Consider the following 19099-nt stretch of genomic DNA (forward strand, 5'->3'; position numbering starts at 1 on the left):
CAACCTTCATAGCCTTCTCAGATACGAAGTTCAATGTAATATAATGTCTTTGATTCTCTGATTTGGATCTGGGCGCATAGATTATTCAAATCTTCTCGGTCTATTCGATATAAACATCAGACGCAGAACTCTCCATAGCAACACTATGTATTGTTGACTGCCATAATGTCAAAATTCTAAATATCTTAAGATTAAGTTAAGCTTCAAGACATTTTTGTATCATTTAGATTATACTATATATACGAAGTTGATACGAAGAGATGAAGAGGTTTTGCGTCCTCTTGAATGAGTACTAACACGTTGATCAACTCAAGAAGGTTTTTCCCTGCTCCAACATATAAACAAATAAGCAAATTGTTTTTAATGATTCATTAGATATATATGGTGGTTATAATCAAAATGAAGTAAATATTCATATCAGCTATGTTAAAGAATGGAATAATCTTTAGAATTCTGAGACACGATACGTCATTTTGATTACATTCAGAAATATGTACGCCTGACCAAAATATATTAGAGTGCCCAAAATACCTACGTTACCCTAGTTTGTGTCAATGGAAAACCTCATACACTGGAACCTTAATTTACGCACAGAGCCGGGGGTGCCATACCACTGCCGAGAACTTCTGTGAAAACAGGTTTTAATATCTACTCGAGCATTCTGTAGTCTATGTATAGTTTTTCAATGCTGCTCGAAGTGTGTGTTTTGACCTTTTCTCGAAACATTCCCAGTGGTTCAAGAACTTCAGTGAGAACAGGTATTAATATCTACACGAACATTCAGCAGTTTATGTATAATTTTTCAATGCTATTCATAGTCGTAGGGCTACAACTACAGGTAGTTTTTGGATGCCCTAGAGGAATTACAATTGTCCTATTGATCGCATTGTGCATCACGAATATGTGTACGTTCGTTAATGCACTTTGTTACACTGGCAGATCTCAAGGCCTGAACTTCGGATAGTTTTTAGATGAATCTTCGGTTACGTTGGTAGACCCTGAAGCCTACTACGAGTACATACCGCACTCAATAGTCATATAAAAGATTCACGATCTTATTTATATTCTTTGAAACTAAACAATTCATTAATGTACATTTAACAATATTTAATTCCCTAAAGTATGTTAGATGGTTTTGTATACGTGTATAAATTGAGATATCCTTCATTATGCCAAAACCTTTTTTTACGCGATCATCGCGTAAATTCAATAAATAATCGAGTTATTTCAAATAAAACGCGTAAAAAAGTCACGTAAATTAAATTCGTGTAAATTAATTTCTCGTAAATTGAGGTTTTAGTGTATCTCTCTTATTCTACTATAATACTGCAGCATTCTTAAAAATGATTCTCTTTGACTTTGAAAAGTACAGAAAAAAGTTTGTTGGGACATCAACGAGCATAACGTATAAACTGAAACAGTTCTCAGATCGATTAGGTGAAGTGAATTCCACTACTTCAGGTAATTCCGGAACCGGAATCCGGGGATCGGTATAGCCGAGGTCGATTCGAATGGCCATCAACTAACATGACCTACAAATTGAATTAGTTTTGAGTCCAATTTGTGTTTCTTTTTTGCAAAGCTGTGTTGAACAACGGCTTGAAACTCATCACCGTTCATTTTCAGAACCGGGAAGAGGATCTGAAAAGTATCAGAAGTTTTGTTTGGGAACACAAGACCTCCAATTCTATGATTTTGGTTACTATTTCCGACACTTCCGAACTCGGAATTCAGAGAGCGGGTTTAAGTACTCATCACCGTAAAATTTCGAAACCGGAAGGACAATCCGAAAAGTATCAGGAGTTTTGTTTGGGAGCGTAAGACCTTCAATTTGAAATAAGGTTTGAGAAAATTCGAGTTCCATATCGGTGATTTGGTCTACTAAAGACTGTCCCAGAAAGTATGGACGCACGTTGATTTCGCTGTAAATAATTCACAAGTGTTAGATATTCAAATTTTATTCGATATAGTGATAATATTAGACTACAACAACAGAATATTATTCTCAACAACAACACAACAACAGGATCTTTGTGGCTTCGAATCGACTTCGAATGGGTAGAAGTCGTTTTTGTAAACATTTCTTGATGTATATTTCGCTGTTCATTGAAGTAGTGGTGATGAAGGGTTCTTACCGCAGCTACAAATTGCTTGCCAGACCATAGCTTTCTTACCAAATTTTTCGACTTCAATACATGTCTCGGACTGGTTTAACACTTGCCCTTCTCGCACCGTATAATATTGTGGGTCCGGCAAGGATTTGTAATCGAGTTTCACGTAGGTTTCGTCGTCCATGATTATGCAGTTCAAATTTCCAGCAAGAATCGTATTGTACAGCTTTCGAACCCTCAGCCTGATCGATGCTTCTTGTTTCGGACTACGTTTTGGTTGTTTCTGCTTCTTATAGGTTCGAAGATTCAAACGTTCTTCAGCACGAAGAACATTTGACTTCGAAGTGCCCACTTTTTTTGGCCACATCCCGAACTGAAACCTCCTTGTTTTACTCGAACGCCTTCAGTATACGTTTTTTCCAACTAAGGGTTAGCAGGACCTTTTTTCGATCCGTTTTCGGTTTATCCTCAAAGGTGTTATCCTCACCGAAATTTCTGATTGCATTTCGCACGGCTTTTTCACTTACTCCTTCCATTTCCTTTCTCAGTGACAGTCCGCGTTCTGTACACCATTTGTACACAATTTTTCGACGTTGTTCTGCTGAAAGTCCACGCATTTCGAAACAAACTAATGAAAACGAATAAACAACTGCACAAGTGGTTAGAGAAGAGTGTGAACAACAGGGCGCAGCCATAAAAATTGACAGATTCTGAACATTGCGAAATAGCAGCGGTTTTTGGTTGCGTCCATACTTTCTGGGACAGTCTTTATCTCCCGCACTTCTGGAACCGGAATTCAGAAATCTATACAGCTGATGTCTGTTTCTTTGGCCATCAACAAACATAATCTACAAATGGGATTATTTCTGCGTTCAAATTAGATGATTTTTCATGCTCTAAACGACGTTTTTAAATTTGTAGTACTCATCAACCTTTAATTCCGGAATCGAAAGTCGGACCAAGACAAAAATCCGCATTTATATATGACAACATAAGACTTTTCCTTTGAATTTGAGTTTGTGAAAACCTGTAGACCGGTTTAGCCAAAGTCAGTTCTAAAGGCCAACAACTAGACTGTTTAACAAATCAGGCTAGTTTTGAGCCCAATTTAGAAGATTTTTTCATTTCTTTACATCTTAACGGCAGTTTTTAAGTTTGAGCCCCCATCTCCTTTCAATTCCAGAGTCGGTTGTCGGATACGGACAAAATTTAGGAGATTTGCATGGATAATGGTCCCTTACCTTCGATTTGGATCTAAGATTATCAAATGAACCATCTTTGGGAAATCCGAGTGAACTCCGTTTGGGAACACTGATCCTTTATTCGTCATCGGTTCGATTGCGTCATCAATTAACAAGACTTACGAGTTAAAATAATTTTCAGTTCAGTCCCGAATAGTGGTTACGTTCTTTTCATCGTCAATTTAAATGACGGTTTAAATTTTTTTACATTTATTTTAATATTTAATACCGGAGCTGGGAGTTGGATCCAACTAAAATTTAGAACATACTTGAAATAATGTGACACCGTTCATTTGAATCTGAGATAGTGATTATCGACCTAACCATCTGTGAGAAATCGGGGTAGATTCAATTTTAGAGTTTTTGAAAATTGCTCCGGAAATGGGGGATCGCTATAACTGACTTGAAATTATTTGATTATCTACTAACATCTGATCTTTACTTAAGCAACACATGATTGACAGCTGGGAAGTGCAGAACAAGTTCCGTGTGGAGTTTCTCACTGAAAAGAAACTGATCAATGTATTTTAGAAACTTCTAGAAAATTTCGTTTGGTTGCGTCGCACGTACTGTGTGGATGATTACTTTAAACATGGACTGGAGTTTGGTGTATGATCATTTATGAAAAAATACCCTTTAAAACTAAATTTTCACACTAGTTCCGAAACTGGAAATCGGAACGGTATTCTGGAATTTTGTATCCCAACTAAAGACCTTTTTTTTAATTCTAAGCTCATGACTATCGGTTCAGCCATCTATGGGAAAAGTGAGTGCACAAAAATGTCACACTCACACATACAGAAATTTTTCATCCCAGACGATGTCACATTCACACATACAGATATTTTTCATCCTTATTCGAATGTCATATTCGGCTTTTCGAGTCTCGATTAGGGTTTCGGTTTTCGCAGTGATTGCATAACCTTTCTGTATGAGGAAGGCAAGCAAAAAAAAAACAAACTGGACGAAGTATAAAACCCTTACTCAATGATAATGCCTTTCTCTCGCAATTTAAATAATAGTTAGTGTTGTGAGCTTACCAAATAATCTAAAAGTAGCATTGAAACGAATCTTCCGATAATTTCACCTCCGAGAAATTTTGTTGCATTGAAAATCATTGGGATTTTTCGGTTACGTCACATATAACATTATATCACTCGAACCGGAAATTTTCGCCATAACCCTTCCAAATTTGATTGACATTGTTAGACAATAAGCCTAATCAAAATTTAGTTTATTTTTTAGTTTATCAAAATTTTTTAGTCACCCTTAGGAAAATTCAACCGATGAAAAATGTGCGGTTAGTCATTTACGTCACTTATACCATTATATCTAAGCAAGCAGGAATCACAGCCATTTGAAGCCATAAAATTGATCCATAATTCAAAAGAAGCTTTAAAACGAGCGAAGGCGAATTAAAATCTGTTCAGCCATCTCTGAGAAAATTGAGCGGAAAAAAAACAACGTGTTTTGTCGTTTGATCTCCAAACTTTATCCACTATTCAATAGTAAATAGCTTTCATACGAAACTAGTCTGGTTAAGATCGGCTTAGTCATCTCTGAGAAAATTGAGTAGTAAAAAAACAACGCGTTTTGTCGCTTACGTCATTTATCTTATCTCCAGTATATCTTCAGAACCAAAAGTGCCAGTCATTTGATCTTCGAACTTGATCCACTATTCAATAGTAGTTTTCAAACGCGCTTAGGCTTGTTAAAATCGGCTCAGCTATCTTTAAGAAAATTGAGCGGTAAAAAACAACTCGTTTTGTCGGTTTAGTCACTTCTACCATTATTTTCGGAACCGGAAGTGACAGCCATTTGATTTGAGCAAACTTGATCAGTAGCCCAATACAATCTTGAGCTTGTTAAAATCTGTTCAAACATCTCTGAAAAAATGAGCAAGTCAAGCAACAGGTTATCATTAATCGCATTCAGATTCAGGATTAAAATTTTCTTCAAAATTAGTATCAAATTACAGGCTCAAATATAAAATTATTACTTTGGATAGAATCCTAATTTTGAATTCTGGACTTGTTTTCTTGGCTAGATTTAGGACCTAAATTTAATTTCTTAATTTATGTACAAAATTTGAATCAGAAATTCTGATTTAAGATTTCAACTTTAGATTTCTGGAAAACCAAATTCAGAATATGAATTTTGAATGCAGATTTTCGAACTAAATGTTAGATCTGAGCTCCGAGCCTGATTTTTGGAAATTCAAGTTTAGAATTCAGTTCTAGAAATTCTGGATTTCGAAAATAAGCTCAGTTTTATAGGTCTAGAACTAAGTTCATGAACTGAATTCTTGATTTGGATTCCGTACCAAAATTTTGCAACTGAACTCTGAGCATGTTCCATATTTCGAATTTAGTAATTTAATTCCTTTTCGGTTGTGATGTCAATAAATAAATGATGGCAAAAAGTACTCTATAGTTGTAAACATCAGTTAATTTCCGCAAATCAGTTTTTGAGAACCATTAAAATATTCCTAAAGGATTATGCGAAGTTTTCCTTTACTGAGTATGTTATTCCACTATAACATTGATTGTTGTATTATTTTGCTCTCATTTGTTCATTTCATTGGGCTGTGACATTTCGCACCCGCCATTTTTATCCACACAAGAACTCAACCAGATATTTGCATCGCAGAGCAAGGTCATAACAAAAACGCAAAAATATTACACGTTTAAAAAATTTAGACCATTTTGCACATACCGATCTAACATCGGATGCGACAATCCGAAACAGCTTCGGCCACTTCTAACGTATCGGTTCAATTAATAACTTTCCTACGCGACTATTCAACTAAGAAAGTCAACTCGTGGGAAAGTTTCAGTTTTTTCGCATAGATCCAAAATAACCTTCTGGGAAGAAGACACTAGTTTACCGGCCATCCGGGAGCGTGAACTGGAGCAAAGAGCCACAAACCAGAGAACCCGCGAAAAATACTTTAAACTTCCCACTTGAATTGTGCTACTGTTATCGTCATAACCGAATCGATTAGTTATATAGAGTCGAACCTTTTTCGTGGCTAAAAATTCAAACTGGAATTTGCATCCAATTAAGGAATATTTTGGACCGAACAAGAGCAAAAGTTCGATCGCTCCTGCATATCCGACGTATCCGCCGCTGTCTCTCGGCAGCGAACGTGTAGAACAGCAGCACTTTCCGAACGATTCCATCGAAACAAGACTGAACTCTGCAAGACAATAGAGAATTATGGTTATCCGAAGAACTTAAAAAGTGCTTCCTTCCTTGCCCCAACTACTAGTCAGCGGTCAAAAATTTGCCAATATCGAGTGAGTTGGTACTGCCAGCAAGAAGAAGGTCACGATACACGATTCTTCTTCACGTTTTGTACTTTTTTGGTGTCCAGCCACTGAAATGGGAAGGGAAAATCTAAAAGAACAAATGAAGATTACACACGGATTTTGTTTGCTGCCACATTTCGGTTTTTCATTCGTTGTTTTTATTTTCACTCTTGAGGGCGAGATGCCTTTGTTTCAACTGTGTTTTTTGCGCATATTTACATAATTGTTAGATAGCAGGATTATAACCTATAGGACTTTGCAGACAGATCGCGGACGGGTTTGTTTCTTCAGTAGAAATCCAGAATCAAAATGGAGTTTTGAACATGGCACAAAAACACAAAGAAAGTGCAGCAAAACGGGGAACCTTGAGATTACGAGCAGGTACGGGCACCATTCGGGGTTTTAGGGCTACCAAAGGAAAAAATTCCTGCGAAAAGCCACGTTCGTTGAAAAATAAGCCAATTAGCCAAATACCGAATAATTCAATTTACGACATTCGGGCTCGCTATGCGAGGACATATCTAGATGTTTTTGCCACTCTCGATTTCGGACAACTTTGGAGCGTTTGTTTTTCACCTGACGGGACAGACGTGAATTGTCCCATTTACGGACCAACCGAAGCCCAAACTTGGCAGCGCTGATGGATGCTACTGTGAAATTATCTTTTTCGAGTACCGCTGCTGACGAAAGGATTCCAATGGAAACGGAAGTTGGATGAATTATGACAAATTACCGTCGACCTGATTTATACAATAATGAAATTTTGCATTGCTACACGAAACACCGTAATTGGCACCTGTAAATAAATTGGACCGTGTACGTGAGAGTTCATCGTTCATCGAAAATGCAACACTGAAAACGTCTATTGTCTGTGTGACTTCAACCGGAGAATTTTGCAGTTTATTTCAATGTATATTACTTTAATATTCGTGACACTGAAGTTATGAGAATTATCGAAATAATAGAACTTTATATCATATGCGTACAAAGCATGAAAAAGATCTAAAGTGATTTACATGTTATGTCTAATCAAGCCCGGGTTGGCGGTTCAATGCATAGGGCACTGGTCTTACAAGCCAGTTGTCGTATGTTCGAGCCCCGACCTGGAAGGATTCTTAGTGTCAGTAGTCTAATACCAAGACTTTGCTTTTGTCTAATCAATGAAAACTCAGCGAAAAAATGTTTCGTACAAAATCATCCAGAGGTAGGACTAGAACCGACTTTCTTGTGCAATTCGGACATATTCGGCTTTAGTGAACACAGCTCCAAGACAATACCATGTGGAATACAGCTTACTAGAGATGGCCCGACAAGCAATTTTTAACCCGAACCCGGTCTGTATCCGGTTTTTATTTATTTATTTGGGATCAGGAAAAAGCCCGCTGGAGCTGAAATTTACAATCTCTCTCTCCAGCAGGCATAAAATCTCATCATCTTTTTATATGAACGGATTAGAAAAATCCAACAGATATATTACTTTATACTAAGTGCTCAATACTAAATCTTAATCCGGCGGGGGTCAAGATTGGCTAGTTTGTTGGACGGTGACGATGGTACGTGTCGTTGAAGGCCGCATACGGCTGTCTGTGTGGGTCCGCGGGAAACACCCCCAAGTCACGAACACTCGGCGACGATGTATAATAGCAAAGCAGGAAAAAAGAAGAGAAAAACAAAGAAGTGAATTTTGCAGTAAATGAAATTACGAAGGGGTTCGAAGGAGTGGGAGGGGGCTATTGAAAGCGGCAAAAGATCATGTTAATTGTCTCAATAGATGGTGAAAAAATGGAGAAGGGGGGAATCAAAAAATAGTAACATCATAAAGATCTAGTAAGTTTCAAAGAAGATGGAAGCCGGAGGATTAAGAGAGTCAAGCGGATGTTAGAAACAAACCCAATGGTGAATACTATTCTTGGTGAAGAATTGATGGAGAATGGGAGCAGACTTACTAAGGGAGCACTGAACTAAACTTGTGAACATCAAACATCTGAAAAATACTGAACTAAACAAGAACATCAATGGAATAGACGACACATACTGGAAGCTCATTATAGCCAAAATTAGTGCGAGCGGTTTGAATTCTCAGATATTTAAATTTAGTTTGCCTAACAATTCGGGGCAATCAATTTGAGGTCTCCAGGACCATTCACTAGAAACTTTCTGATTTGACAATCGACTTGCAGCTACCAACAAATGAGTTACTTGTTAGCATTAAAGTGCCTTGACTTCAAATATCCCTATTGCGTCGTTCGCCGGATGGCACGTCAGGGTTTCAAACTATATATACACTAAAACTTTAATTTACACAAACTTAATTTACGCGACTTTTTCAACGCGTTTTATTTGAGATAATACGATTTTCTATTTAAATCACGCGATGATAGTGTAAAAAATGTTTTTGATATACTGTGGTAGTGTCTGGAAGTTCTTGTTCATCCAAAAACTACTTGGAATAGAGGCCTTGAGGTCGACCAACGAAACCGATACCATTCGTAAGTTTCTTTTTTGTGGTCCATACTCGTGGTATTACATTCAATTATTTGGATAATTGTGATGAGTTATGAGGTGTTTGTTGATCCCAAAACTACTTGGAATATAGTCCTTAAAATCTACCAGCATAACCAAGTGAACTATCAAGATCCTTGTACACGGTTCATGTTCGTGATACCACATGCAAACCATTTGCTTATTGTGAATATTCCATGCTTTCTCGCATATGTCCAAAATGACTCTCGATGGGTCGGGTGGCCAAGAAAGTTTTGATATTTTCGGTTACAAGTTTGATTACATCGCATAAAATCCAATAAAGCTACCGTTTGTTTGGCAGTCTTTCTGAGCCGATTTTATTTCTCTCTCTCCTACTTCGTTACGTTATCAGGAAACTGGAGCAGAAAAAATGGCGCATGCATCGAAATCGACTTACCTTCATAAAAATAACATTCACTTCATTTTAATCGCGACAACACCTCTGTTTTTATACACTAATCGCATTTTAATTAAATTATCTAGACATTGTCAGGATAGATTTTTGATGCATGCCTTTGAAGGCGAGACATTCAATAAACAAGTTGAAAATTGCCGTGTTCAGTTATGCAATTCTTTCTTCAGAAAAAAGACTTTCCCGACCGCTAAAGTCAATGAATCATTCTGAAATTTTCACAGCATAGTCTAAACTAATTTTCTAAGAGATTGTCAGTTGGGTTTTTTTTAATATTCGTCACCGTTTCTGAGAAAACCAGATTTGAAGCGTGAAAATAACACAAGGAACTGCGTTAATGAACTTTCTGTCCTCGGCCCATACTCGTGATACCACATGCATTTAATAGGCTTATAGTGAATGAACTACACCATCAAAAAACTACCTGCAGTCCAGACCGTAACATCTACAAGAAAATCAAAGGGCATTGAAAAACTTAATCTTCTCGCTCCATACTCGCGATTTACTGCAGTCCTTGGATGGCTGAAAATATTCCTCAAACAGACCAGAACAGAGAAGTAAGCAATAGCTCCATGACTATGAACATCATTGGAAAATTAAACATAAGCTGCTAATTTCTCGTGAAGATTTTAAGACCTGTGTTTTCACAGAAGTTCTTGGACTACTGAGAACATACCTGTATCAGCTACAGATTGATAAGTTATCAATGTATAGCTCTAGAAACATTAACAGCAAACTCACTCATAGATATACATATATATATATATATATATATATATATATATATATATATATATATATATATATATATATATATATATATATATATATATATATATATATATATATATATATATATATATATATATATATATATATATATATATATATATATATATATATATATATATATGTATATATCTATATATATATATATATATATATATATATATATATATATATATATATATATATATATATATATATATATATATATATATATATATATATATATATATATATATATATATATGTATATATCTATATATATATATATATATATATATATATATATATATATATATATATATATATATATATATATATGTATATATATATATATATATATATATATATATATATATATATATATATATATATATATATATATATATATATATATATATATATATATATATATATATATATATATATATATATATATATATATATATATATATATATATATATATATATATATATATATATATATATATATATATATATATATATATATATATATATATATATATACGCACACACACACACACACACACATTCAATGAGTTGCTGATCGTTTTTCGGTTTTGATTTATTTCCCTTAAGTCGGCCCGGAAGTTTCTTTCCACGTACCGAAGTTTTTTTTTAATTTTCTGTACGAATTTAACTGTAATATGTTCAGTTCAAACAATATCCGAATGATTATATAACAGACTTTTTCCAATCATGCAATAGTAGTAAGTAAACTTTCAGAAGTTGTATTACATTTGTTTTTCATTTTTCAGATACTTTTGTTTTACTTTCCATCACTTCCAATAAGACACGATAATCAAAAAATGTATTTTTTTTTCATAATTTCATTCCCTTTCGCTTTATTTTCCTTTTCTCATATAGAAAGGCTATGCGATTAATGTGAAAACCGAGACCCGGAGGGCCGAGTTTCACATACTTTTCAACTAAGTTCGTCAAGTACGTAACTGTGTAACTGGGAAAAAAGTGCAAAAAATTAAAAAGGGCACTCGATTTTCTCAAGCACGAGCGATAACCAATTTTCACAAGTTTAGTTTCAAATACACGGTCCTACAATTCCATAGAACCCTATCAAATTTCATCCGGACACGACTTCCGGTTTCGAAATTAAAGGCTGATAAGTATGAAAAATTCATTTTCAAGAGCGTGTTTTTATAAATCACCCTGAAAAATCGAGCAAAATATCATGAACTAGCCGTATGATTCTTCGATTGAACAAGTTTGGTTAGTTGATGACTGAATTGACCCTGATTTTGGGTATACCGGGTCTTTATTCCCGGTTTCGAAACTGTCGAATAAAGTGATCGTGAACCGGAAATCGCTAAAATTTCTCATAAACGGGTGAACCGATTTTCACAAACTGTGTGTATGAAATTGCAACTTATCATTTAGAGCGATAATGCAAAAAGAATGGAAAAATTATTCTGAATTTGACTAAAAATTGTTTCAATTTTTGGATTGTGTTAGTTGCGTGGTCAAAAACTCTAAAACGGAACTCTATTCATTTTCTCAGGGATGGCTGGGTAGATTTTCACAAACCTAGTTTCCTAGTCAAGGGTGTTTAAAATTTATACCGTTATGTTGGGTGACAATGCAAAGTAAAATGGAATTCTTGTAAACTTGGCTCAAAGCTTTTTATAAATTCAAAAGGTTAAGCTAGTATATGCTCCAACAAACTTTGTTGCTCTTTGATTCAATTGAAATTTTTTCAAGAATCCATTAGTAATATTTATGACAACGTGAGTTGTATGAGAAAAGGTATCATTATACCATTAGGTGGATTAAAATAGGTTTTTTCTTGTTGCCAACGACGAAAAGTAAAACCTAAAGCTTTTTATTTTAAGCATCTTCGTACTAAATGGGACAGTTCGATTTAACATTTATGCTGCATTCTACATGTAATGTCTGACATAAAACATAAGACGTTGAATTACTATGTGTTCGTGTAGTCTGAAATTTTTGTTTATTTTTTCTGCAACACTCGACGGACACATTCTTTAGGTTGAGCCCTGTATCACAGATAGGTATGTTAACTTATTTCGGTTATCACTTACCGCTTGGTTGTATTGAGTATATTTTGACTGCTCATTTAATAATTTATCAATTAAAACTGTAATACAAGTCATAAGGAAGGCCCGCAAACATAACGATTCAACAAAATGAATCAATTATGAGAAAAGCAATAACCAAGCAGTTCTCCCATAAAATCAGCTTCTTTATGAAAGTTTGAGCATGGACTCGTGTACAGCCCCCGCCAACCGGCAAAGCGAATCACATTACCGCACTAACCGCTACTGTTATAGCCCTGACGGGTGACAGTTCGCAGCGAAGAGATGCTACTCGATTTAGCCGTCAGTCGTTGTGGTTAGCATCACAAGTTCCCCAAGTGACCGGTAGATCTCATTTTACTCCAGTTAAATAGTTTTAATGACAAATAAAATGTCTTACTTTACAATAATTGAGTGACACTGGCGGTTACCATCGGTTTCATGGAGCTACAGAAAACATGCACCCGAAGAATTGCGCTGCACTGTGAGCACACGGTTAAATCTTAAATATGTGCGTATTTATTTGCAGGACTGTGAAATAGTCTGAAGTGCATATCGTTTGCTGAGAAATTGTCAGCGTTGGCCATTTAAATTTACTTCATGAGAAAAATTCATACAATGTTATGTTAAAGTGAATTGCTTCATTGTGCAGTATATTTGATAACAGGAAAACTCGTGATGAAACACAATATAAAAATTTTAAAACATTAATGTTCGCGAAGTAAATACCCAAAAATTCATACAGTTTAAGGAACAAGCCACCACATCGATTTATTTTTCGAACTCTAATTAACGATAGTTATAAAAAATCAAATCCCTCTGGCAGGACCAGTATGGGCTGATCCAAGAACGGCTCCCACAAATCTGTATCCACCCGAGTAACTGCCACCTACCCAGATTGGTTTAATGGCCGAAAATGTTTTATTCATTTTTATTGGGAAATCGTCCACTTGATGACAGCAACTGATAAAACGTCGTACCCGAGTATAATTCCCCAAAATTTATGGAACAACCTGTGGCCAGAAAACATCGGAGGGCCACGCCGTCTTCGAACATCGATAAAAACCATTAATTCATCAGCGATAACTTCTTCGGGATAATACACGTCGGAGATTCCCATCGATGATCTAATTTCCGCCTTTGCTGCTGCTGGGCCGACCGTGCAGGTAAGAGAGAAAAAAAAACCTCTACCTAGATTTTAACTGCTTCTTTTCGGAGGTCGTCCCTATTCGGAATGGAGATATCGCCAGCCGGGACAATATATCATCCCAAGATTTTTATCTTTCACCAGAAGATGCTACCGAAATAGTTGAGCAGTAGGTTCAAATCAAATCAAACGCCGAATAACATTGCTGTCTCACGGTGAATGCTGGAAGCTTGCACCAACTTTCTGGCGAGGCCCTCGCGAAACACCCATGTGGAATCGTATTTTGAAGAAGAAAAAATATCCCAAGAATTTTTTTTCCCATCTGCAAAATCCCCATCTGCGGTCAATGGCATAAATTCTCCATAGTATGAGAAATCGCTAAAAGGCTCCGCAATATGAATGAATTAGTTTCTCATTTATTTGTTTTTTCCCCATTCTTATCCTGCCAAATCCTCGCTCAATATATCACAATATTTCACCGGCAACAAGTTCCACATAAAACAATTTACACGTACTGAAGGTGGTAATATCAATATTTTATCGTACCATCATTGGCGTAGCCTCCAACGCAAATGGAAATCCATTGCACACCCGTTCCGGGAAGAAATTTGTAAAAGAATTTTCAATCTCATTTCAATTTTGTTAGATGCATATAAATAATAAAACCTGTTCGGGACGGTTGAACCCTGGCGCGTTTGTTGAGATGAGATGTTCACGCATTTCGTTGGCCAGACACGGTCGTTCAAACTTTTGTCGATATGAAGCCATTCCTTGATCATGAGCATATATGATTCGAATTTTCGCATCGTGTTCAAACAATCGTAAAATGAAGAAATTTGTTATCAATTAACTTAAAACATATTTGAATATGGTTGAATGTTTAGATGAAAAGATTCAGACCTGAAAATCTGACCCTTCAAACCCATTATTTATTTCTCGTACTTTGAGCTGGAACGGTTTTGTTAGTGTATGAATCAAAATTCAATTCGAATTTAGACACTGAAGAAGCCTACAAGTACTAGACGGAATACATATCAGTACACAATCCGGAAGACTGCAATATTACGTAGAAAGAAATCGTGCCTGATAGGCCAAGTGTGGCAAGCAAAGGCCTATGCTTTTGCATATATCTTGGAAGCTTGAACTGTGAGTTTCTCACTCAATATGACCGCCACCCGTTAGTAAATTACGCAAAACTTCATTTTCCTCAAACGGAACTTGATTTTAAATACATTAACTTGAGAATATAATTCACATGCCTAATGAGTTCATTATGATTTTCATTATGTGGAAAAAACCGTTTGGAAATTTTCGAATTTCCGGCCCCCTGAAACGTCCCTAAAAATGTAAGAAACTGGTTTCAGAATTCTGAAAGTTTCTCTATTAGAAAATAACTTAATCTAAGTTCCATGAAACTGCATTTTCAATTGAATTCCTTTGAATTCCTTTGAATTGATTTGAATTCCTTTGTACAATCAATACAATTCACAAACACTTAACTTAGATTACTGATCTCAGCTGTTCGAATTTTGATAAGCGAAGTTTTCTGTAGAAATAATGTTTCATCTCAGCGGTGTCTTGAGGTTAACAAACGTTTATTTCTGTTGATGTATCAGTAGGTTCAAAATATTCGGAAGCTCGGCAGTTCAAAGCTCGTCCAAAGATGCAAGAAATACAAAACGAAGTTGAGCGTGTATGTTACACACCATTCTGATTATCTTGATACTAAACACTGTCCCAGAAAGTATGGACGCACTTTGATTTCGCTGTAAATAATTCACAAGTGTTAGATATTCAAATTTTAGTCGATATACTGATAATATTAGACTACAACAGAATATTATTCTCAACATTTGCTACTTAGCCATTGTAGACTAGCTGGCGCACTTTCTTGCGAACGTTCCTCATTAAATTCCGTATAGACTTCTTGGCGACAAGTTTTGACACTTTTTCCAATCTTTTTCGAACTTTCGAATGGTTTCGGCTGCCGAGACATGTTTCCTAAGATGTGCCTTCGTTAATGGCCAAAATTCCTCAATAGGTCGACGTTGTGGGCAATTTTTTGGATTCATGTCTTTTGGGACGAAAGTGACATTTTTGGTAGTATACCATTCTACCATTGATTTCGAGTAGTGGCAAGAAGCAATATCTAACCAGAATACAACAGGATCCTTGTGGCTTCGAATCATGGGTAGAAGTCATTTTTGTATACATTCCTTTATGTATATTTCGCTGTTCATTGAAGCAGTGGTAATAAAGTTTTTCGAAATCTTACCGCAGCTACAAATTGCTTGCCAGAATAGCTTTCTTACCAAATTTTTCGACTTCAATCGATGTCTTGGACTGGTTTAATACTTGTCCTTCTCGCACCGTATAATATTGTGGTCCCGACAAGGATTTGTAATCGAGTTTCACGTATGTTTCGTCGTCCATGATTATGCAGTTCAAATCTCCAGCAAGAATCGTATTGTACAGTTTTCGAACCCTCGGACTGATCGATGCTTCTTGTTTCGGACTACGTTTTGGTTGTTTCTGCTTCTTATAGGCTCGAAGATTCAAACGTTCTTTAGCACGAAGAACATTTGACTTCGAAGTGCCCACTTTTTTGGCCACATCCCGAACTGAAACCTCCTTCTTTTGCTCGAACACCTTCAGTATACGTTTATCCAACTGAGGGTTAGCAGGACCTTTTTTTCGACCCGTTTTCGGTTTATCCTCAAAGGTGTTATCCTCACCGAACTTCCTGATTGCATTTCGCACGGCTTTTGGCATTAAAAATGCTTTACTCTTCACTATATGGGGCCGGGTGTCAATTAAAAGTTTCAAAAATAGCCGCTTAACCTTTTTGTGTCATAATTTTGAACGTTAATAACTCGGTCATTTGTTGATGGATTGTTATAATTTAACAACCAATCGATTCGGAAACTTTTAACTTAAACATGTATTACGACGTCGTTTCAGTATTTCAATAGCATACTATTGAAAAAATGGTTGGAATCGACCTATGTTTTCATCCACCAATCCCTGTTGTACAAAATGACGTCAACTTCTTGTTCGGCATAGGAGGCTTTGCGTCATGCATAAAAAACACCGCATCGTTCTGCGTAGTATGAAGAGAAATCTATAAATATAGGCTGCACAATATTTCTTTGCCTAGCTGATGTTTGACTGTGAATGAAACAAGTAGCTCGTCCAGTGAGCTGATTGTATATGCGTTCACTTGCTGGATTGTCGCTTTTGCATTATGCGTTGGTGAAATTTTCTGTTGTCTGCGCAACACCGTGTTCGCTTGAGTTTCTTATATATCATCTAACTATTGAAGAATGATTTGTTAATGGATTTTCCTAATTTAAATGATTCCAAAGCTTCAATATTTTAAACTTAAAAATGTTTTAATTTGCCAATGGATCGGTTTCCATACTTAAATCTCAATTCCCATACGAACAAAACGTGACAATGTGACTGAAAAAGTTGTCCCACCAGGAATTAAACGCTTCAAATGATTCAAAATTTAATTCTGAAACTTATCTAAAAGCGGCCTCCTCGTTATATAAATGAGTTCCACAGGCTCACATATACAGTACAATTAGATGCAATATCGTATAGCCGCGATTCAACATTTTTGCCTCTCTCATATAGAAAGCATTTGTCGATTTTAGCAAACTAAGATTCAAATAAAGGTGTTACTATCTTTTTTTTTGGACACTTTCCACTGGATTCTATTTGAATGTAGATTTGTTTATCGGCTATGCAGTCAATAATGGATTAAAACGATTATTTTTGTTTTAACACACAAAACAAAAATAATCGTTTTAATCCATTATTGACTGCATAGCCGGTGTTACTATCACATAAAACACTACCTAACCTTATTTGGATACGATTTTTGGTTGTTGAACTACATAGCTTTTGAATATATCGGTTCTCAGTTGCCGGATCCGGAAGTATCAGATATAATGGTCAAAATTTCCAAAACAGAGCCTACTTCATATTCTAAGATTACTAATTATTCAGTTTCCGATTTCGGAAATGGACTTTAAAACTTCTAAACGGCACTCACTTCATTCCCGCAGAAATGGCTTAATCGGTTTTCACAATTTTAGACTCAAATGAAACGGTCCCATAGACTGCTATTGACTTTCATTCTGATTCGACTTCCAGTTCCGAAAATAGAGGGTGAAGTGCGCCTAAAATTTCACATCGTCATTTGGATCAGCGAAGAATCTACTAAATTTAGTCACAAACTATTTCGGTTTGTAGGTTATATTAGCCTACCCCAGAAGGAACTATTGCTCAAGATTCAATGAAATGTTTTTTTGGCATTAAAAATGCCTTACTTTAAGTAAGGTAAGCTTACCTGCGATTTTACATGTATCGTTTGAATAGGAACCCTCGTAGAATTTGGTTAACCGCCAGTTTCAGTTTAATTATTATTTGCTTCAAAACAATAAGCGTCTGATGGCTACACGCGTTGTAACTATGACAATGTTCATTCATGTGTTAATAACATCAAGTTACAATATGAACAAAATTTCGGAATTTTGTTGCGTATCCATTCCGTATATTTCTAATATGCCAAAACGAAAATCAATGTAAGTAACTAAAATATATTATGCGGATTGTTTCACATGTTTTCTTCCTCATATTGTTGCCATATTGTTTACCGACACTTTCCGAAGATTATCGACGATTTTGAAGATGGATTAATAAAATTACACTATTACTGAGTGTAAACTCCAACACAACATTTTTCGTTGAAATATATAAAATCTTCTCTTGGATCGATTAACTGTTTATAAAATTATAAGTTTGTACGTTTCTCGAAAATTATTATCATAAAATAAAATAGTTTTATTTGTTCAGGTTCAAATCTTTAGGTTGTTTGTATCTAAAATTGAGATTTCGAGTAACTTTGAATTCATCATAATTGACTTCTAGTTAAAGGACGTTATTCAAAAACTTAACAATGTAAAAATTTGTGGAAAGGGATCAAAATTGAATAGAATCAATTATCAAGAAAGAATCTAATTGTCAATTTTATCATTCACTAACAATCTAAGCGCCTAAACTAGAGCAAGTTTGTAATTAGTCAATTTAATAAGTTTTTAGTTTAGTGTATCATCATCATTATCATCTTTATTTTCGTATTTATTATGGGAAGCGTAGAATTTTTAATGTTATTGTGCTCGGTCGTGTCTTGAATACAACCCTCTATTTTTTCACTTACTCCTTCCATTTTTGCTATCTTTCTCAGTGACAGTCCGCGTTCTGTGCACAATTTGTACACAATTTTTCGACGTTTTTCTGCTGAAAGTCCACGCATTTCGAAACAAACTAATGAAAACGAATAAACAACTGCACAAGTGGTTAGAGAAGAGTGTAAACAACAGGACGCAGCCATAAAAATTGACAGATTCTGAACCATTGCGAAATGGCAGCGGTTTTTGGTTGCGTCCATACTTTCTGGGACAGTCTTTATAGGTAGTGGTACGAAAG

Source organism: Malaya genurostris, chromosome 2, assembly GCF_030247185.1.
Source record: "Malaya genurostris strain Urasoe2022 chromosome 2, Malgen_1.1, whole genome shotgun sequence".
NCBI classification, from domain to species: domain Eukaryota; kingdom Metazoa; phylum Arthropoda; class Insecta; order Diptera; family Culicidae; genus Malaya; species Malaya genurostris.